This window comes from Ctenopharyngodon idella, chromosome 16 (assembly GCF_019924925.1).
Source record: "Ctenopharyngodon idella isolate HZGC_01 chromosome 16, HZGC01, whole genome shotgun sequence".
Lineage (NCBI taxonomy): Eukaryota > Metazoa > Chordata > Actinopteri > Cypriniformes > Xenocyprididae > Ctenopharyngodon > Ctenopharyngodon idella.
In genome coordinates, this window is record NC_067235.1 from 3,875,693 (window position 1) to 3,896,671 (window position 20,979).

The window sequence follows — 20,979 nt, forward strand, 5'->3', positions numbered from 1 at the left end:
CTGAGGCACCAACTGACTTTTTTCTGGATCTTCGGGAGGAGATTGGAGCTTCAACTTTAATATCTACATTTCCAGAACGGTTTATTTCACATTGACATAATGAGTTGTTCTGAAGTATTAACCGATTCTGCGGGAGTGTGGGTGGGACCTTGATATCGCAGCTCCACTCCAAGGCCCTGTCCCAAATGGCACCCTAAACACTCACGGCCTTCCTACGAGTCCGCACTTTCGTGACATAACGTCACTTTGACTGTCGGGAAGAAGTCTGCCGCGGAGCTCGCACCAATGCGGGCTCAGCAAAAGTGCGCATCGAGGGCGCATATCGGCCACAAAGGGGGCGCTCGCGAGCACCCTTCTGAAGCCTAAAATTGACAAATGGGACACCCTACGGTCTCGTGGACTTAACGGACATGCGCACGTGGCAGCCATTGTAAGTCCATAAGACCGAAAGTGCATAGGAGTGTGCCATTTGGGACAGGGCCCAAGTTCACTACTGCGCAGACTCGAGACTCAAGATGTCAGCGCCATTTTGGCACGCTGGCGGCTTCAGTTACTACAATGGAAGAGAGTGAAGGTGCAATGTCCATCTTTTTTATGTGTGGATTCTGTACTTCAGAATCACAGATTCTACGTCTTGGAAGTATGACCAAAATAAGAATTTTCACTGGGAAATGTCATCTGAACAAGTAAGTAACAAATCTGCCACTTTTGTTCTGATCAACTGAGAAAAAAAAGAAAAAAAAAAAAAAAAAAAAAAGCATAACAATAAATTACGCTGCCAGTGGTAATCAAATCTAACAATCACTTAGCTCAGATCATGTCAAAACATGCATATTATTATTGTTATACTTTCTTAAATTATTAATGTTAACAACATCAGCATTGTGTGACTGTGTATTTAGTGTCTAATACACACTGAATACCTGTAGATTTCAATTTCTGTAGCCACTCCGCAGTCCGAAGTCTTTTGCTTTTGACAACAAGTGAATCTTAAGTTGTCACTGATGAATGTCCTTTGGACCTTTCTGGATTACAAGAGAAAAGGCTATAAATGATCCACTACCAGCAGCTTCCTCACATGCGATATAGCCGACTAGCTGGGACTCCTTCGTTATGTAAACAGACGTGACGTAATGACGCAAAGACAAGCGGTGGCAAGCTCATATTTCCCATGGAAACCAATCCGAATCAATCAAATTAGAAAACATTATTACAAGCTTACCATTGTGAATCGGTCTAAGATAAGGAGAACACTTAAGGAAAACCACAGTGTTTTGAACACTGGCTGATTATGTACTTGCTCAAAAATTGATTTTGGATCATTTTTAACCAAAAAAGTTATGGACTGCAGCTTTAACTATTAACCCTGGTTGCGTGACATGCCCTCATCTCCAAACACCATCAACAAAATGACATTAAATATGGGTTCACTTTCAGCAAGAATAAACATACTTCATGCCGACCACAGTGTTTTTTTGTGTGGTGAATTATTGGCTGCCAAGAGCATAAAACCATCAAAATTCAAGAGACATTTAGAAAACAAAATGGTCCATTTTCCCTATTCAGCCTCTGTCATGTTAGTCATTTTGCATATTTTTGAACTTTTGCAGTTTATGTAAATTTAATTATAATGTTTGATTAATTTTAGTACTATATCCGATGTAAAATCAGGCTCCTGGAGCAAAATCAGTTGAGAACAACTGCTACAAGCCAAGCACACATTAACAGACTGAAGCTCATCTGCCTTTCATGTTTGTCTGCGATTTAAAACCCACAGCACATGTCCATCTCCAACACACTTTGCACACGCCGTGACAAATTTCAAACTGATTTGAAATCTACATGACCACTGTGCACATTGTGCAGACTATTGATGAGCAAAAGCCATTGAAATTGCAAAACAGAGCAAAGGGGAGAAACAGTGTAAAGGTGGAGCCAAAAGTAAGAAACTTCTTCTCATGTTTCCTCGACCAGTGTTTCATCGTCATTTCTCGTCTCTTTCATCCATTCTGCGCAAAAACCACAAACCCTTCCTCTATGTTGACACTAATCATCTTTTGCATTTCTGTGTAGGCCTATAAGTTGATGTGAAGGCAGGGAAGGGAAATGATCTTATAAGTGACTCTAGGACTTGCATGAGTGCATATTTTTGCTAAAGTCATTCAGAAAAGTTGCAAACTTATGCAAATGATTCACTATGCAGCATCAGCAGCCTTGTTTCTGGCAAGTCCAGTGCTTAGTAATCGGAGTGAACTTCCCACACCGCTAAGATGATACAACTGAGAAACGAAAGCATGAATATCTCAATTGCCAGATTTATGCTGCTTGTATTGCCATGAGCTGTAAAAAAAAACAGTACTGTAACACTGGGTTAAAGTTTCTGTCAGTCTCTGGGTGACACACTTGATTAGTTTCAGGCCGACTGAAAATTTACTGGTGTGAGTTCGGTTATAGAATGCGGTTGTCACTCCCGTAGATAACTGTACTCTGTGTGAACGTAACCGACTCAAATACAGGACTGACAACCGTATTATGCTGCTGTGTGAACAGCCAAAGACTGATGCAAATATTCATCAGTAAGTCTTGTTCATCAGTTTCATGCGTGAAAAGGTTTGCTCACAGATATACATGCTGCCAAAAAAGCGTGCACATCTTCATTGCATGCCTTTTGATGTTTGGGTATGTCTCGTTAGGAAGGGCAGCGTAGAATTCAGTGAGAGTGTTGGGCTTAAATGCGTCTTTCAGAACATCACAGTTCTGTAACTCAGCCAACTCAAACTGATAAGAAGGCAGGGCTTTGTCAATGTCGGCAGCAAAGGGGTTCTGGAAAAGGCAAATTTCGAATCGCATATCAAACTTCGCCTTCAGCATTTCCAGCGCTTCCATGGACTTTTCAGCTGGGAATGGGGCCACTGGTTTCTCAGCTGAGAGGCTTTGGGTAACAAGGAGATGGGTCTTGCTTTTGCACATGTCCTGCAAGCAGTGCTAGTTTCACTTCAAATGCTTTTATGTGGGAATACATGTCACATATTAGTTTCCCCTTGCCTTGGAGCTGCAAGTTGAGGCTGTTCAAAATTTCTGTCACATCTGTTAAAAAGGCAAGGTCCCATTTCCATTCTGTGTCAATCAGTTCTGGGACAGTTTTGCCCTTTGTCAGAAGAAAAGCATTGATTTCAGGTAGCAGCTCGTAAAAGCGCCTCAAAACTCTCCCCTGGCTTAACCGTCGGACTTCAGTGTGGTAAAGCACATCTCCATGAGCAGACTCTAGGCTTGGAACTGCCTGTGTTTAAGTCCATTTGCTCTGATGAAGTTTATGCATGACACCACCACCTTCATGACCGATTCCCACTTTGCAGCACAGTGCTTGCTGGTGAACCAGGCAGTGGACTTCTAATGGGGGAATGAGACATCTTTCCTCCATTTCTCTATTCATGCGTCCTATTAGCCCTCTCGATGCACCAACCATACTAGAAGTCCCGTCAGTCGTGACGCTTAGACCAGTCTAGATCCAATTCTCCCATTGTTTGGCACACTTTACCAAAAATATCCTCGGTCACACTTTATTTTGATGGTCCCTTTTGAACATTCTGTTGACTATAAGTAACTTTGCAACTACATGTTAACTAACTCTCATTAGAGTATTAGTAGACTGTCTTTTCAATATCTGCTAATACTTTATTGTGATGGTGCCCCAACAGACATTCTACTGACTATAAGTAACTGCAAGTTCATGTCAACTTATTCTAACCCTAACCCTACCAGTCTACTAATACTCTACTAACACTCTAAAGAGAGTTAGTAGACACGTAGGTGCAATGTTACTTACAGTCAACAGAATGTGTTAAAGGGACCTTCAAAATAAAGTGAAACCATATCCTCCCCTGTCGTAGTACCTTTGAGACTTTGTAGGGCTGCCAGCTCCTCGGGCACTTCAAAGTTTGAGTTAACTCAGCGAAGAAAAATTAGCAGCTGTGCTGTGTCCTGAACATCATTGCTCTCATCCAGTGCTAATGTAAAAAATTCAAATTCTTTCACTTTCTCCTTCAGCTGGGCATATACATAATCCGCCATTTCTTCAATTCGTCTGGTGATTGTACTTGCGGACAGACTCACCGCATTTAAGATATCTTTCTCATCGGGGCACACCTCCTCCGCAACAGCATTCATACATTTCTTGACGAACTCACCATCACTGAATGGCCTACTGCTGGTTGCAATCAGTTTAGCTACCTGAAGGCTAGCTCGAACGGATGACTGGTTCAACTAGGTTTGGCGTACAAATGTATTCTGCTGAGCCACTTTTTAGCTTCGACACTTTGTCAGCTCTCATTTGGCCTTGCAATCTCACATACTTGTCTATGCGGCGGGTTTCATAGTGTCAGAGACTCGGTGCAGATTGTATTCTTTGAACACAGACACTTGACAGCCATTTCTTTGCATTGAACAAAAAATAATCACTTGTCCCCTTTGGGTTAAATACCCTGCATTGTAAATCATCTTTTCTCTTTCCAAACCGTTTGGCCATTTTGTTGTCTCTTTGAATTTTCTTGCTGGCTTGCGCGCACCTGCCATAGGTCGGTAGCACCTGCTCGATCACGATGGAACGTTATGTTGAATGTACGAATCTATTGGTGGGTGAATCTAACAAATAATCTGGCTACGCTACGTTAATAATTATTTAATAACTAAGGTAAATTGTAATAGTTAACCTTTTATAAGCAAATACAGATATAATATGATTAAAACAAAATACATCTTTGGCTTGTTCAGAGGGCCGGTCCAAATGTGGGGGCGGGCCATAGTTTGGGGACCCCTGGTTTATGCAGTCAGGAAAAGGCGGTTGATTTAGTTTTTTGGCATCTCCATGTGGTCCTGTTCGGTATCGCAGCTTGACTCATCTAAAATGAAAACAAGCTGTTGGTCTGTAGACATACTATAGCCTACACTGAATTCTGTAATTCTGTATTTTTTTCTGTAATTTTTAAATTTTTTTCACAGGTTCTTTGGTGTGCATACATTTATTATATAATAGAATTATATGGACTCCTTATATCATTTGGTTATTTGAGCCCTATCCCAAATTGCACCCTAAACCCTCATGATCTTCCTCTGAGTCCGCACTTTCGTGACGTAATGCCGCTTTGACTGCCAGGTAGAAGTACTTTGTGGTATCCTTTTGGAGTCTCCAAGGGTCCTTTAAGTTACGAGTTTGGAACAACATGAGGTTGAGTAATTAATGACAGAATTTTCATTTTGGGGTGAACTAACCCTTTAAGATATCATGTCTTGTTTTCTGAAACATTAAAGGGGTCCTATTATGCCCTTTTACAAAGTCTTGATTTTGTTTTTAGGTGTACTAGAATATATTTTCATACTTGGTTGTTCAAAAAATGCATTATTTTTCACATATTTTACATTATCCTCTCTCCCCAGTCTGTCTCTAACGTGCCGTTTAGTTCCTGTTTCTGAAATACGAAATGTGCTGTGATTGGTTAGCTGGCCCAGTGTGTTGTGATTGGTACTGCTTAGCGCGTGTTCGGGAAATGTCACGGCCCTTCATAACAGCAAGTTCTGCTCTGGTGTAAATAATTAAGGATGGCATCAATTTAAAACCAATTCGAGCCAATTCAGACCCAACACTCTTCATCTTCTCTAGCACAGCGCCCCCTTTTTTGCAGATTCAGTGGGCGGAGATTATTTAAATGAGTAACATTGTGACTTCACAGGTTCCGGGAAAAAAAATGCATTGTAGTCCGAAAGAGCCATTTGATGTAGCTCTTGAAAAGTGGATTCTGCCAATGGGGTAAGAAAAATAAACATGTTTTCCCTTCAAATTAAGTTTATTTTGAGCGTAAAATCACTTATTTTTGATTTCAGAAAATAAGATTTGTTATCTAGACTTATGTTGTTTTGCTTCTCAAGTAAATGCATCTTAATTTGAGAGTGTTTAGATATTTGTACTGGAAAACCAGATAAAATTTAAATAATGTTTTTGCAGTGTCTTCCTCTCAGACTTTGCATTCACTCTCCCTCTCCATCTTTCTTCCATTTAGAGCCCCACAAACTTCGTCTTCATCCCAATCTACAGCCTGTTCTCCTCCCACTGACCTCTCTTTTACCTCTCTCTCCATCCTGGTCCCACACTCTCTGGCCGCTGTTCCCCACTGCATGCCTCTAATACTTGCTCCATGTGCTTTTATATGGCCTTATTAGAATTTATATCTAACAACTGTTTCCCGATGTTATGATTCATCTCCTGCCGCATGCTGGATCCGCTGCCTGAAGCTGCTAGAATGGATTCTGGGAATCTTCGCACACAGTAACACCGTCTCCAATGCAAGCATGCAGCACGTTGCTAGAAAACTACTGCTTCCATTATAATCAACAGAGCTGTTTAGTGGTTCTCAGTGTAGGTGTAAAGTGGCAAGATTCCAGTGACAAGCGATTTTTTTTTTTTTTTTTTTTCAGTCCACAACGAATGCAAAAATGTTGCATGACGAAACTAAATAACAGATAATCAGAGCAGTGTGTGAACAAAAGTTCACTGAGTAAAACTAAAATACACATAGAGCCTATTTTGTATTTTCATGACTTCTGTGATACTACTTTAGACAGAGATTTTTATGGTGTTCATTGTGGAACTTGAGGGATTAGTCTCATAATATTGGATGTTTTTCAATTTCCACAACAAAATTCTCCTCATCTATTGTTACAAACCTCTATTTTAAATTCACCAGGAAGGGGAACATAAAGAAGGACACGTGAAACCAAAATACAGTGCATAAACATTTATTAAATAATGAAACTAACTATAACACAAAGGAAACAGATAACTATAACACTAATAGAAACTGTGTTTATTGTTGTTTAAAAGGCTTGTTCACACAAAAATAAAAATTCTGTCATTATTTTCTCATCTTCATGGCCCAAACCTTGTATGCATTTCATTGTTCTGTGGAACACAAAAGAATACATGTAGGAAAAAACATACACTACTGTTTAAAAGTTAGGGTTTTTTTTTTTTTTTTTTTTTAATGAAAGTATTCTCTTATGCCCACCAAGGCATTTGTTTAATATTAAAATTATTACAATTTTAAATATCTGTTTTCTACAATATATTTTAAAATGTAATTTATTCCTGTGATGCAAAGCTATATTTTCAGCATACTCCAGTCACATGATCCTTCAGAAATCATTATAATATGCTGATTTGCTGTTCAAGAAACATTTTGTATTATTATTACTGTTGCAAACAGTTGTACTGCTTCATATTTTTGTGGAAACCATGTGTTTCTCGCTGTCATTGTAAAGAGGGTGTAAGGGGAACCTCAGGTAATGGAGCACAGATAACCTTGTTCCATTCAGAGGGAATGAAAAATGAGCAAAAAATAAAAATGAATGGGGAAGAACTGTAATGTTACATCGTTACTGTTTGACAGTGGAGAATCCCTGGAGCAAAACGGTCAGATTTTCCACAGTTTGGGAAAGAGGGTTGGAGGTGGGGGTGAGGGGCTATTTGGAGGGGAAACTCCATTGGCTCTGAGGCCACTGAGGCACGTCCTGTGTCCACACATACATACAGAATGGGAGAAATTTAAGAGAGACCCTGCTCCAAAACCCACTGAGCTGACTTACCTTAGCATTTTAAGGCATTGTAGGCAAATGCTATTTCAATAGATAGACAGCGACATTATGCTGGCTTCTAAAATACCATTTTATGATCAAATTTTTATATGTCATTTTGTTTTTGGCCTTTACAATGAGGAAAGGAAAGTAGTGATGAGATACTGTGTTAGAAATAGACATGACCAAGGTCAGACTCAAACATGTGTCCAAATAAACCAACAGCTCCTGTAAGTCCTGAGTATATGTGCACAGCCCAGCATGCCACAGCTCTAAAACAAAATCACATGTATCCTTTGAGGAGAAGGTTATCCCATAATGCATTGCAACAAGTTCAATTAAATATAATCCATTCATTTTATTTTATATATATATATTTTTTTAGCTTAGCAATGGAATGACATCAACAAAAAAGTTTGCGTCAATCTTTTGAGTAACTTCTAATTAAATTACATTGAACCAGCAAACTACTTTGAACTAATTACTCATAAAAATTAAGTGGTTCCAACTATTTCACTCATAAACATAGTGGTGGCCATGGAACCAGCTAATCTTATATATTTTAGTTCAAATTAACAGCTAACACAGTGTCACGGGTCAGTGGGAAAACAGAACCAAAACACAATTAAACTAAACAGACATAGAACTACACGTTACATTAGTCCCCCCTCCCGGAAAGGCACGTCCCCGCACCTTAACGAGTCCAACCGAGGAGGAAGGGAGTGAGGGGGCTCTGGAGGAGGATGTGTAGCAGGCAAAGTGTAGGACACCAGAGGAGATGACAGAGGGAGAGAACAGGGCGGTGATGATTGTGGGAGGAGCCAGGAGCAGGAGGAGCCAGACGGTGGACCCAGACCACAGCCAGGACAAAAGCCCATGGCAGAGTTGACAGAGGGAGGAGCCATGGTGAAGACCTGGCAGGTGGACGACAGACGGAGAGCCAATGAGACCATGCGACACCGGGAGCCAGGGGATCCCCTTGACTAGGTGAAGTTGGAGACCTGAAGTCCCAAGGCAAATCCACACAGTAGAGTGGCATCAGAGGAGGAGCCAAGGGACTGAAGGGAAACAGTGGAGGTGGAGCCGAGGAACTGGCTGTCATTAGGAGAGGTGGTGGGAGAGGGAGGCTCTGTGGGATCTCTGGACACAGGTAGACTTTGAGCTGGGCAGGTCCAACGGAGACACAGGAGACTTTGAGCTGGGCGGGACCAGTGGAGATGGGAGATTCAGGAAAATAGCCACTTCCAATTCCTCAATATGATTCCCAGAGGAGAGGCCATATGCAGCTCACCCTCAGCTTTGGGAGTGTGGGCGGGGCTCTATTCCATGCCCTCGTACTGCACGAGCATGCCCACTGGTGTTGCCGGCTCACACACCTGGTCAGACTCTTTGTGGGGCTTGGGCTCTGGGGCGATGGTTGGCTCAGTCCTCACTAAAAAACCCCCAAAAAAACCAAAAAAAAACAAATCTTCTGTTAGGGTTCGGTCCTTTGTCAATAGTGAGTGGCTGCAATGAAGTGCACAATGATACAATCCAGCTAGAATAATCTTTAATTACAAAACTTCATGAAAATAACAGGAGACAACTCTCAGGAAAAGCAACCACAAACAATAAACATAAATGAGACCGAACAAAGAACTGAATGAACTGAAGGCTTAAACACACAGGCTGAGTAATCAACGGAAAGCAGAACAGGTGCATAAATTAGGAACTATGGAAACTAATAAGCACAGGGAACTCAGAACCAAAACTAAACAGACATAGAACTACACATTACACATAGCACATAATAAATATAATTTATTTAAAGCAACTGTTTGTGTTGCGGTCCTGAACTGACCCGCATGCGCAAAAGAAAGATAACAAAGACAGCACGCAACAAGCTGTCATACTATATTGTACATCATTTGCAAGCATCAGGGAGGTGCTATCAATATGCGGTGTATTGAACTAGCTTTTGAATGCACGCTCGCTTTTTAGTTTCACTTTCCAATTATCGATAATGCGTACTCTGTGTATATGGAGCGGCGGTTGTGACCACGCATTTTACAAGATAATATATTTGTCAATGAGGCTCAGGATCTGTTGCGCACCAAAACTTTGTCATGATCCTGTCAGTCATCTCTCCTTACTATCTTCACATGATAAGTGAAATTTGATGTACTTTAATGTAACCGACTACCACAGCAAGTCTAACCATGTCCATTAAGGGGGTCCACAGAATGCGTTATTCATTTTCCATGCCTTTCCAAATTCAAAATTAGGCTTCGAGCACATCCCTAAGCCATTCAGCGTACCATACGATTTAAAACAAACAACAACAACAAAAAAATGTAAAGCTGCTGAAACATAAGTAGTATACAACAAGGCAGCTTACTATGTTTTGGAACAGAGCCAGAGAGATGTGCTTAAGTTGTAGTTAGACTGGCAGGGAGAGGAAATATTTAAATGCTTCCATGCCTTACCACTGAAGCATTCATATAGCATTTATGTTACAGCTATCAAACATACCTGAAACATACACACATAACAACACGCAAACAAACATAGAATTCAGATGTTAAGTAATGCTAATGCATGCTAAATAATACACACATAAACAAAAAAATGTACCTTACTTTGTGAAGTCACCTTGTCATTATAAACATTATGAGGCCACACAGGTTCTGAGCATGTCAAAGCACATTTCTGCAGTGCACCAGTTATAGCATTCGCACATATTTCATGCAAAATAACTGTTTGACAGAAAGCAGTGTGGCTTCTTATGTAATGGTTTTTATGCATTTGTGTGTAGGAAAAAAATAAACTGTCTGTCCAGGATTACATGCAACTAAAGGATCAGATGGCGGCCAAGGCATAAGGGAGACAGTGTGCGTGTGTTAGGGCTGCTGGGTGGGACGGCAGCAGGTGCCTGCACGTCGGACAGCTCGTTTAGAAGAGGCGAAGGCCTCACATGTCTCAGATTTGGCACACGGATCCACCAGCTTCACACGCTACAGACAGATCCTCTTTCAGCACAGACACCTCTGTTATGCGGGATTCCCTTCCTCTCTCTCTTTCGATCTCTGTTTTCTCGGCTCTATACAGCTCCCGTCTGTCTGAAGAGATAGTAGCTCACAAACAGCGTGGAGTAACACAGCCCTTTGTCCCTGCAATGAAAAAAATATGTTTCTTAATCAGCATTTGTTTCAGTTTCCAGTAAAAATATCACAAAAAGACACACTGAGAAGCACACTATAGAACTGCTCAGTGAAATTAATTAGGGCCCGGACTGATGGTGTAAGGACCCTATTGTAATTGCTCGGTCAATTATTCTTCTTCTCCAAAATGAATCACATTTTTGAGGGCCTGAACATGCTCGAAAACTCATTAAACTTTGCACACGCATCAGAAGTGGTGAAAATTACGTCTGATATGGGTTTTCAGAATTAGGTGTGGCAAAATGGCTCGATAGCGCCACCTACAAAATTTCAATTAAGCGCCCTTCGCACTACGTTTCATGTATAGGTATGAAATTCGTTAGACATATGTAAAAGCCCAATACCTTCAAAAAAGTCCCTGGGTGCAAAATCTGAAACCCCAACAGGAAGTGAGATATTTTGAGTTTTCTCTGCAAAATGTTTGAAGTTTTTGCCATTTCCAGACGTTGTACTTTAAAGAACTTAACAAACTAGAGCTTTAATCAGATCAACATCATATTTGGTCAGTCTAATCTTAAGGCCTTTGCGACGTTAAATTGCGAAGATCTTGAGTTTTCGCTTAAGGGCGTGTCCGTGGCGGCCTGACAAAGTTTGATGTTTCACCATGAAACAGGAAGTTGTTGTAACTCGGGCATACAATGTCGAATCTGCCCCAAACTCCACATGTTTTATAAGAGGCCTGGCCTGAAGACATCTACATGCCAATATTCACTTACAGTCATAGTGCCACCTGTGGGCAACAGGAAATTACATGCTTTGCACTGTAATTCACTCCCTGAAACACATTTAAATATAAGCCACAAAGTACCAAACATGCTAGAAACACGTTAAATCATGCAACACTTGGCTAAGTGCTAATGTATGCGATTAATGCCACAAAACAAAAGTTGTTGTAACTCAGGCATACAATGTCCCATCTGCCCCAAACTTCACATGTTTGAGAAGAGTCCTGCCCAGAACACATCTACATGGCAATATTCAGTTATAGTAATAGCGCCACCCACTGGCAACAGAAAGTGACGTGTTTAACACTGTGATGCACTACTAGCAACATCCTAAAAAAAGCAATTGAGTAATAAACATGCTACAAACATTCTAAAACATGCTAGCAACACTTAGCTGAGTGCTAAAGCATGTTATTATCGTCATGAAACAGGAAGTTGTTGTAACTCAAGCATACAATGTCCAATCTGCTTCAAACTTCAGATGTTTGATAAGTGCCCTGGCCTGAAGACATCTACATGCCAAAATTTAGTCATAGTCATAGCGCCACCAGCTGGTAGCAGGAAGTGTGGCAAATACAAATGACTGACGTAGTCCTCCTATATTTATATACTTAAATGCATTTTGCCCACCATGCTCTGTTTTCCTAAAGCCACTGGGCAGCGGTGGCATGGGTGCAAGGGCCCTTTCATCGCTGCTTGCAGCTTTAATTAAATGAAATGACTTTGTTTAACTCATATAATAATGACAGTTCATTGCACTTAATAGAAAAACATAGCATGAACTCAAAATTTCATTGTAGTAAGCCGAACTTAATATGATTGAGTTGAGTTGCATGTTTTGCGTCAGACTGTATAAATAAATGTTGAAATTAAGTGTTATTTTGTGTGTTTATGCATAAGATTAACAGGAAGACATAAGTTAGTGTTTAATGTTGTGTTATGTTGGGATTTACAGGTTCTGTTATGTTAGTTTTAGGGTTGTGGTGAAGAGTAGAGCCTGTGGTTAGGTTGAGGATGGGCTGCAAAACTTTTAAGACAATATATGCTGTACGTTGTTTGATTATATACATGCAAGTATATAATGACAGTCTCTTTGATTGTTATAACAGCCTGTGTTATTTGCTATGTAACATTTAACCAAGATCTGAATATGATGTTTATGTAAATGAACTGTATGTAATTAACATTATGATAAATTGGGCGAGGCTGAGAACTGTGTGAGCGAACACAGTTCACCTGTGCACCACACTGGCCTTGCTCCGCCTCCATGGCTCTTGGCCCCACCCCACTTGTCACAAAAATTTTAAGTTCCACTAACTTAAAAAAAGAGTTAGTTTATTTAAATGTTTTTGAGGTAATAAGTTTCCTCAAAGGTTTTGAGTATTCTGAACTTATTGAGTTTTAAAGTGGAAAATTGTGTAACAGAGCTTTTTAAAAGATGTTTAGATGTTTTTACTGAAAAAAAAAGGACAAAACTATAATTTATCTAAAAACTATTAAAACATCTCTAAAGATTAATAAACTTTGCAACTACATGTCAACTAACTCTCATTAATTTGCAATTACATGTCATCTAACTCTCATTAGAATATTAGTAGACTGTTAGGTTAGGGTTCGTGTTAGTAGACTAAGTTGACATGTAGTTGCAAAGTTACTTAGTAGAATTTCTAAAGTGGACTATCGAAATAAAGTGTTACCTAATAAACATCCCTAACACTAGCAATGCAATGTAAAAATTTGGTTATAGTTTATGCCTTTTAGTTAGAATACTCAAAAAAATGAACTTTCACTGTTGTTAGTTTCACTCAAACCACCTTTGCTCACATTACTTAAAAAACTCATGTAATTATATGAGATTAATTTAACTGCATTGTTTCTACTAAAAATGATTTGTCAACTTAATAAGTGTTTGTTCAGTCAACTTAACACTGCTGAGTGAAACGCACAAATTAATGTTGACGTTAGGCAGTGGATCCATAGTTCCCAGCATGCTTTGCAAGGGACTGCATTAGGAGAGTAAATTTAGGGATTAAAGTGTTATTTTACGTGTTTTTCAGTAAAGGGAAAGATGTTATTAGTTTATGTTAGTGTTTAATGTTCAGTTATGTTGGACATTTAGAGGAGTTTCTGTAATGTTTTTGAATGCTGTGGTTATCTTTATGCAGAAGAGTGTCACCTGTTTAGGCTCTGCGCACCCATACACACATTTTTAGGATGGAATTACTCTCAATTCAATTGAGTTTGTTCAATTAGTTATTTTTTTGAGTGCATTTTGTAGAGCAAATAGTTCATTTAATGAGGTAAATGAAGTCAATAAATGTGTTCACCTTACATAATAAACATAACATTATTAAGTAAACTGCACATATTAATATTATGTAACAGTGACAAATTCAAATGATTTGTATTTACTCAAAGAAATTTTGTCAGCTTTACTTTTTGTCAGCTTTAATTTCTTTTGTTTATACAACTAAATTGTTGCTAAATTGTTAATTACTCAATATAGTTGCATGGAACCACTTGACACTTCTTTTTTAAGTAAATCAAATTCAATTCATTTTTTTGAGTGAACATCTGGCCTTCTCTCAGAAATTATGGCTAAAGACCAGGCCATGAGAGACTTTGCAGTGACTAGCTATGTCAGCAAACTGTTAAGGTTCAAGCAGATGAGAATCTCAGACTTCCGACAGGAAATGGCCGTTAATAAAACAAGGCTTTATTGTTCTAGGGCAGCGCAGGGTTGATTTGTGTGTTATGTTATGTTGTGACCCCGGATGAATCTTTGAGCTGCAAAGTAAACATGTTGAAAACCTAGGATTAGATTGAGCCCTGAGATTCAGAGACAGAAACAACAAATGAGTGTTTTACCACAATAAAATCATGAATCTACACACAACTGAATGACATCAGACACCCATAATCAAACCTTCTCCAGCGACAGTTTGGAGGTGCACAGTCTGGAATTGTTTCACATGCTTTTCCTGCTAAAAAGGTGGGTCACTGCTCATAAAATGATTGAACCTACTGTATGATGCCATGTAAAGTTTTCAAAAACAACAATTCAATTCGGCTACACTGACACAAAATAGTCTTGATTGATAAAACTATCACTCTTATTAGGTATGATTACATGTAATAGTTCATCATCAATCGGAATGAATCCAATCCAATCTGAAAGTTGATGCCTAAATGTTGCAGTCCGATTGACATTCGCTTACATGTGCATTCATGTATTCTGAGCAAATCTTCAGCGCATATGCGCCGAAGTCAAGTCACCGTGTTCAGAACTAATGTAATTTGTTAATCATAAATGCATTCAAAAATTAAACAGTTTTGAGCTGGCCCTGAGTTATGGAAATTACATGTAGGATCTTTATACACAGTGCATGCCATTGTAAAGACTGTAGGTCCCCCTGCCTTGAATTCATACAATGGATAAGTCAAGTCCTGTCCTATTCATTACTTTAAGTTTGCTGGGAAGAATACTAATAATTAGATGATGTGAATTCAAAAATCTAAATGGCAAAATGCAATAGAGGTTTGCTTTTGTTACATTTAAAAATTGACACTTTTTATAAGTTGTTAAGGTTTAAAAAAAGTTATTGACTCAATGAAATACAGTATTGTTTAGTTGGACTCAGACTCGACTAGGACTCTGACCTTTTGGACTCAGACTTAAGTCCGACTTGGCCCCTTTTGGACACAGACTCGGACTCAACTAAGGTGGACTTAAACATTAATATTTCGTATGTCTCTCTAATTTAACACACCTGATTCAAATCATCAGCTCATTAGGCGAGAGCTCCATGAACTGCGTTCCGATTGACAGGGTCCCTACGCAGTGTTCACTACTCCCTACTACTTGAAGTTCACTTCACTCCGGAACATTAATTCGTGGATTTGCACTATGCCACAGTCTGCAATGTAGCACTTATTAGAGAAGTTTGAGGTATGTTATAATATACTTCTGTAAATAAATACAATAAACATTACAATACTTTCATTTAGTATGCATGCAACATAATCCAAGTATATTTATATGAATATTAAGTTATTATGAATTTAACATTAATTTTCATGTTTAAAAGTGATAAACTATGTGATAAATGTCTGTTGCTATGTTTAATGTGAAAATAAATGTAATTTAGTTGTCTTTATATCTTATTTAACCATAATAATGAGATTTGCATTTAGTAACTGTCATGTCTCATGCTCTCTAGAAAGTGAAAGTGACATGCGGCCAAGTATGGTAACCCATACTCAGAATTTGTCCTCTGCAAGTTAGTGCACACACATCAGGAGTAGTGAGTAGTGAATACACACAGCCCCGAAACAGTGGGCAGCCATTTTGCTGTGGCGCCCAGGGAGTGATTGGGGGTTAGGTGCCTTCTCAGGGAATCTCAGTCATTTCCTGCCAGTATTAAGAATCGAACCAGCAACCTACGGGTTACCAGTCTGACTCTCTAACCATTGAAATCTCACTTATGGTGGCGGAATACCCTGTGAAGTCCACTTCGCAGGGCACTTACAGTCGAATTGAATGAACCTCTGATGTGATAAGAAATACATACAAAATCTGCAGAGCATGGAGCGTGAGGTATAAGATTGACAGCCAGTGATTTAAAGGGATCTGCTCTCACTGTGTCTCTCATCTCCAGCCTACATTGTTTCATCCTCTGATTCTGATCAAAACATCTACACCACCTCCAGACTCAAAGACAATGCACTCCATGAGTTACGGCACCTCTTACACCCACTTAAGAATGTGCATACTGCAGATTCCTCTGAAGCGGTTCACTTCGGCTGTCCTCCACCCCCGTCATACCTGGGAGATTATTCTCTTCGGTGCAAATGCTGTGAATTTTTCACATTCTTTCCCCATTTTCATAATGCTCCGGAAAAGTGAGATGAGAGCTGACTGGGAAGGCCAGGAACTGCCTCTGAAGTTACAGGGTTCATCCCTGGTTCATTTGTGTTTGGTTGCAGATGTGTGTTTTAAATTGTGTGGGAATGTAGGAATGAGCGATTTAGAGCTGCTTTTTTCAACGTGGGAGGGTCAAGAGGACATGCTTGTCAGTCGAGTGGGTTAATTACCATTCGCCCTGCATCTAAAATCATGATGCATGATGGTCGGTCATTTTCCAAACTGTTGGTGCGCGACGCCTACGTGCGAGATTTTCATGAAGGCTTTGGCATGTCACAGCTGAAGAGTGGGATCCCATTCAGTGGAGTCCAGGTTAATGTTATCACTTAACAGCTGGCTGGGAGATGACATCAGATAAAGTCAAAAATGTGTTTTGGAGGGAATCTCAGGTCACAGAGACTGGGAAGAAACAAGAGGAGAAAAAGGGGTAATGAGAAACAACTGTGTGTCAAAGTAGCAGGCTGTCTAACATCTTCTACACTGCCGAGAGATAACCTACAACCCTGTTTTCCTGCTTCCAGAGTAACACGACCCCCTTTGACCTTACTGAAAAGTCCAGCATGAATTCCCCTTCTGGGTGAAGGCTAGTCAAAGCCTGGTGGACCAGCACAGCTTAGCTTTGAAACTCTATTGAAACTGACGCATTGCATTCAGGTTAGGACACAACAGTTGTCGCCAATGACGTCAAACCTGGCATTGCACTTCAACATGCCATTTTCAACCCAATCTCACAGGAAAACGTAGCTATTTTACGAGGTGGTGATTTGTGTGATTTGAGTCACACGGAAACGTAAGATTTTTAGAAAAAAAGTAAGCATGAAGGTCCACCCATAAACCAAACCATCAGTGGAGCTTAAGCAGATCGTACAAAAACCTTCAAATGAAATGTTCCAGATGTTCCCCAGTTCAAACAAATTAGCAACCAATTCACCATAGCATAAAATAGTTAGGAATTACCATGAGATTTTGTTTTTCACTTTTTAATCTGAATGCAGATGCAAGCAATTTCAGTTGACTTTCAGCTGAGGGAAAAATTTTCACTCAAAAACTAGTGATGCACCATAACTCATTTTTTACCGAAACAATGAAATCAATCAAAGTTCTCATCTACCCAAAAAACAAAACCAAAAAAAAAAAAAAAGTTTCGGCAACAAACCAGATTATGGTTGATAAACCAGCTGTAGTAAAGTTCTTTGGCAAAGAGCCGACAAATTATAACAAATTATACATATCGCTTGCTTACTTTGTGGTCACAGCGAAATGTGTCCACATTGCTGATATGTTTACCTGTTGTATCTTCTCCACATTGTATGCACAAAATAGATACTGATGCAGTCTGTTTCGATCAATGATTTCAGTGAAAACAGATTTTTTTTTTTTTGGCTGTTTCGGCTGAATATATTCGGTTGCAGAAATTTCGGTGCGTCACTATAAAATATGACTTATATTTTGATCTGAAGTTATCAGAGTACTTGAAAAATAGCTCACAAGTCACATAGACTATTTTATAGTACTTTTATGGTACCATGTTTTTTTTCTGAACAGGTCACTTAAAAATATTTAGGCCTAAATGTAAGATATATGTATGACGGGTAAGATTTCTGTAATAGTACTAATAAACTGAATGTGTTTTAAATACACAATAACCATGTTTATATATATTTATCATCAGTAAATTTGTTTCAATCTCATGCATTTTTAACAAACTGAATATTGCTTGTTTTTACAGCTAGCTGAATTTTAATCATGTTCATACTTTTTAATTGAATAAATTTAATTGTTTTCACTGTTTTAATTGTTTTTACAGTTTCTCAGCAATTTGAATGAATGCATTTCGCATTAGAACATATGTTTATTAAATAAAATAAATAGATGCAAATAGTTAATCATAAACTATGTCATGTTTTTTTGAGTGCAGAAATCTGACCTATTTCATTTATGTATGACTGACAAATATGCATCACGTTATTCCAAATGGATGGAAATTTTATATGCATTTCAAATACATAAATTGGTTTCACTTTATTTTGATGGTACCTTTAACACATTCTGTTGACTATAAGTACTGTTGCACCTACATGTCTACTAACTCTCATTAGAGTTTTAGTAGAGTATTAGTAGACTGTTAGGTTAGGGTTAGTAGAATAAATTGACATGTACTTGAAATGTACTTATAGTCAGTAGAATGTCTGTTGGGGAGCATCTAAATAAAGTGTTACCCATAGATTTAAATTTAGGCCTAAATATTTTTTGAGTGGTCCAATCCTGCTTTCTGCAAAGTTTAGTTCTAGCTTGAATTAAACACACCTGAATCAGGTGTTTCAGAAACTGTAATCTTCCAAGCAGGAGATTTGAGGCAAGTTTGAGTTTATTTCTGCAGAACATTAGCCCTTCAGGACCAGGATTGGACACCCCTGAATTAGAAAGAGCACTGGATAATAGAATGCTTCTGTGTGTTTGCAATTAGTATACAATGGGTATGAGAAAGAGATGTTCCCATGCCACTCTGACTCACTGGCCAAAGACAGGAAGTGCTTAGACCTTCACACATGAAAGCACCAGCACTTGCTGACAGTGCAGCAGACACACACCAGCCCTGCTCAAACACACACCCCTACATACAGTCCATCACACACTCGGCTTCTCTCTGTTCTGTCTGCCTCCCACACACAGTCTGTCTATAAAACTGGCCGCAGACACAGAGAATCGCACGGAGCACACTGTGTTTGGATAAGATATGTTGGAGAGGGGCTTTCCCTGCTGGAGTGAAGAACATCAGATGCCCCCTGTCAGACCAGCGGCCTTCTGTTTTAGTCTCCAGTAAAACACACAGAGCTCTTAGATTCCCACAGGAAAGAAAATAAGTTCTCCTTAATAGCTCAACTGTTTCTTCTAAACAACAATGAAACTAAATGGACACTTTTTAATTAGTTTGCTACTCAGATTTTTCTCCTAAAAGCTTCAGATGAGATCTTGAGATACTCCAATAAAAAGTTAGATATTTCAGTGTGAACAAAAAACATTTTTCATGAAATTCAACATACTTTTAAAAACAGGACTTATTACAGAGACTTTACAAAAAAGTAGGTTATTACTGTTTATTATTAAAGTATTACAGATAAGTGCAAACTGAATGCTGTTTTCAGACACTCCTTTTGTTTGCATGTTAATTGCAATTGCATGAAAATATATTATGTTTTAAATTCATATTAAATGCAATTAGTTCACTTTCTTTTTTTTGGTCCAATTAGGTACATTGTTATGTATTGTGTTTGAAATATGGTTAAAGTGTATTGGCAAATGTACTGACAAGCAGATATACTAAAATATACTTTAAAGTCATTTCTTTTGAAGCTTGTGTCAATAATATTTGTAATTACAAATTTGTAATATGCGGTTGCAATTTAGCATATTTAAACTATATTATCTTTAAATGGGCACTACAGTTAATAATATAATGAGGTACTTATGAAGTGCATGCTTTAGTATGCACATCAAAATAAGTGTACTTATTTAAAGCACAAAAAAAAAAACATACTTGAACCGTACTTGAAAACCATACTTGGCAGGATTGTGTTGTTTTAACTTTCTTACATTTTGTTTTCTTTGAATGAAAAAAATGGCAAAATGTTTATTGTAAGTTAAATATAAAAAATACTAATATATTAATTATACATTGATCATTCATGTTAATTCATAGTGCATTATAACTAATGTAAGAGACAACTTTAAAATTTTAAAATGTAAATGTTGAAATTATCAATGAACAATATTTTTATTAACCTTATTTAATACAAATGGACTCTTATTGTAAAATGTTACCATTTCATATAAATCCAAACAGTCATGCTTAAAAATTGCCATCTTTACACACAAAGGCATAGCATAGGTCTATTATATGTATACTTTTTTTTATTTGGTTCTATTTTAGAAAACTTGATGATTATCTAATCAAAATATGTGTTATAGTGCCGATAAAAAAAGAAATGAAATCGAATACATTTATGTTTCTGTCGCTTCATGATGAGGATACAGTTTTATATGCAACTTCACTGGATAACGAATGCATAACAGCGAACAAATGGATATAAACAAATGCAAATGAATGGTAACAATCGTGACATTAAACAGTTGGTGTTTTTGTCACATTGTTTTAACCGCTTGAGATACTAGCTACTAATGTTAGCATCCTCTCAGCCTCGACGGCAAACATACTACTGTTTTCCACTAATGCAGCATCTAGTCAACAAACTAATTACTTTATAATGATATGAAAATGTACTGTATAACATACCGTTTTGTAGTCTATGTTTTAAATCTGTTTTTGAAGTGTCATGCTCTGTGCAGCGCGCAGCCTCACATCACGTGTCAAAACAAACTCTACGAGCATCAGTGATAGTTTTAATTTCGCCTCTAGAGGTCGCTCTCGTACTGTATAATGACAGCGCACTCTTCTCAGCCGCTCCAGCAACGGACGCAACCCGGAAAATGAAATCAACAGCTGTTG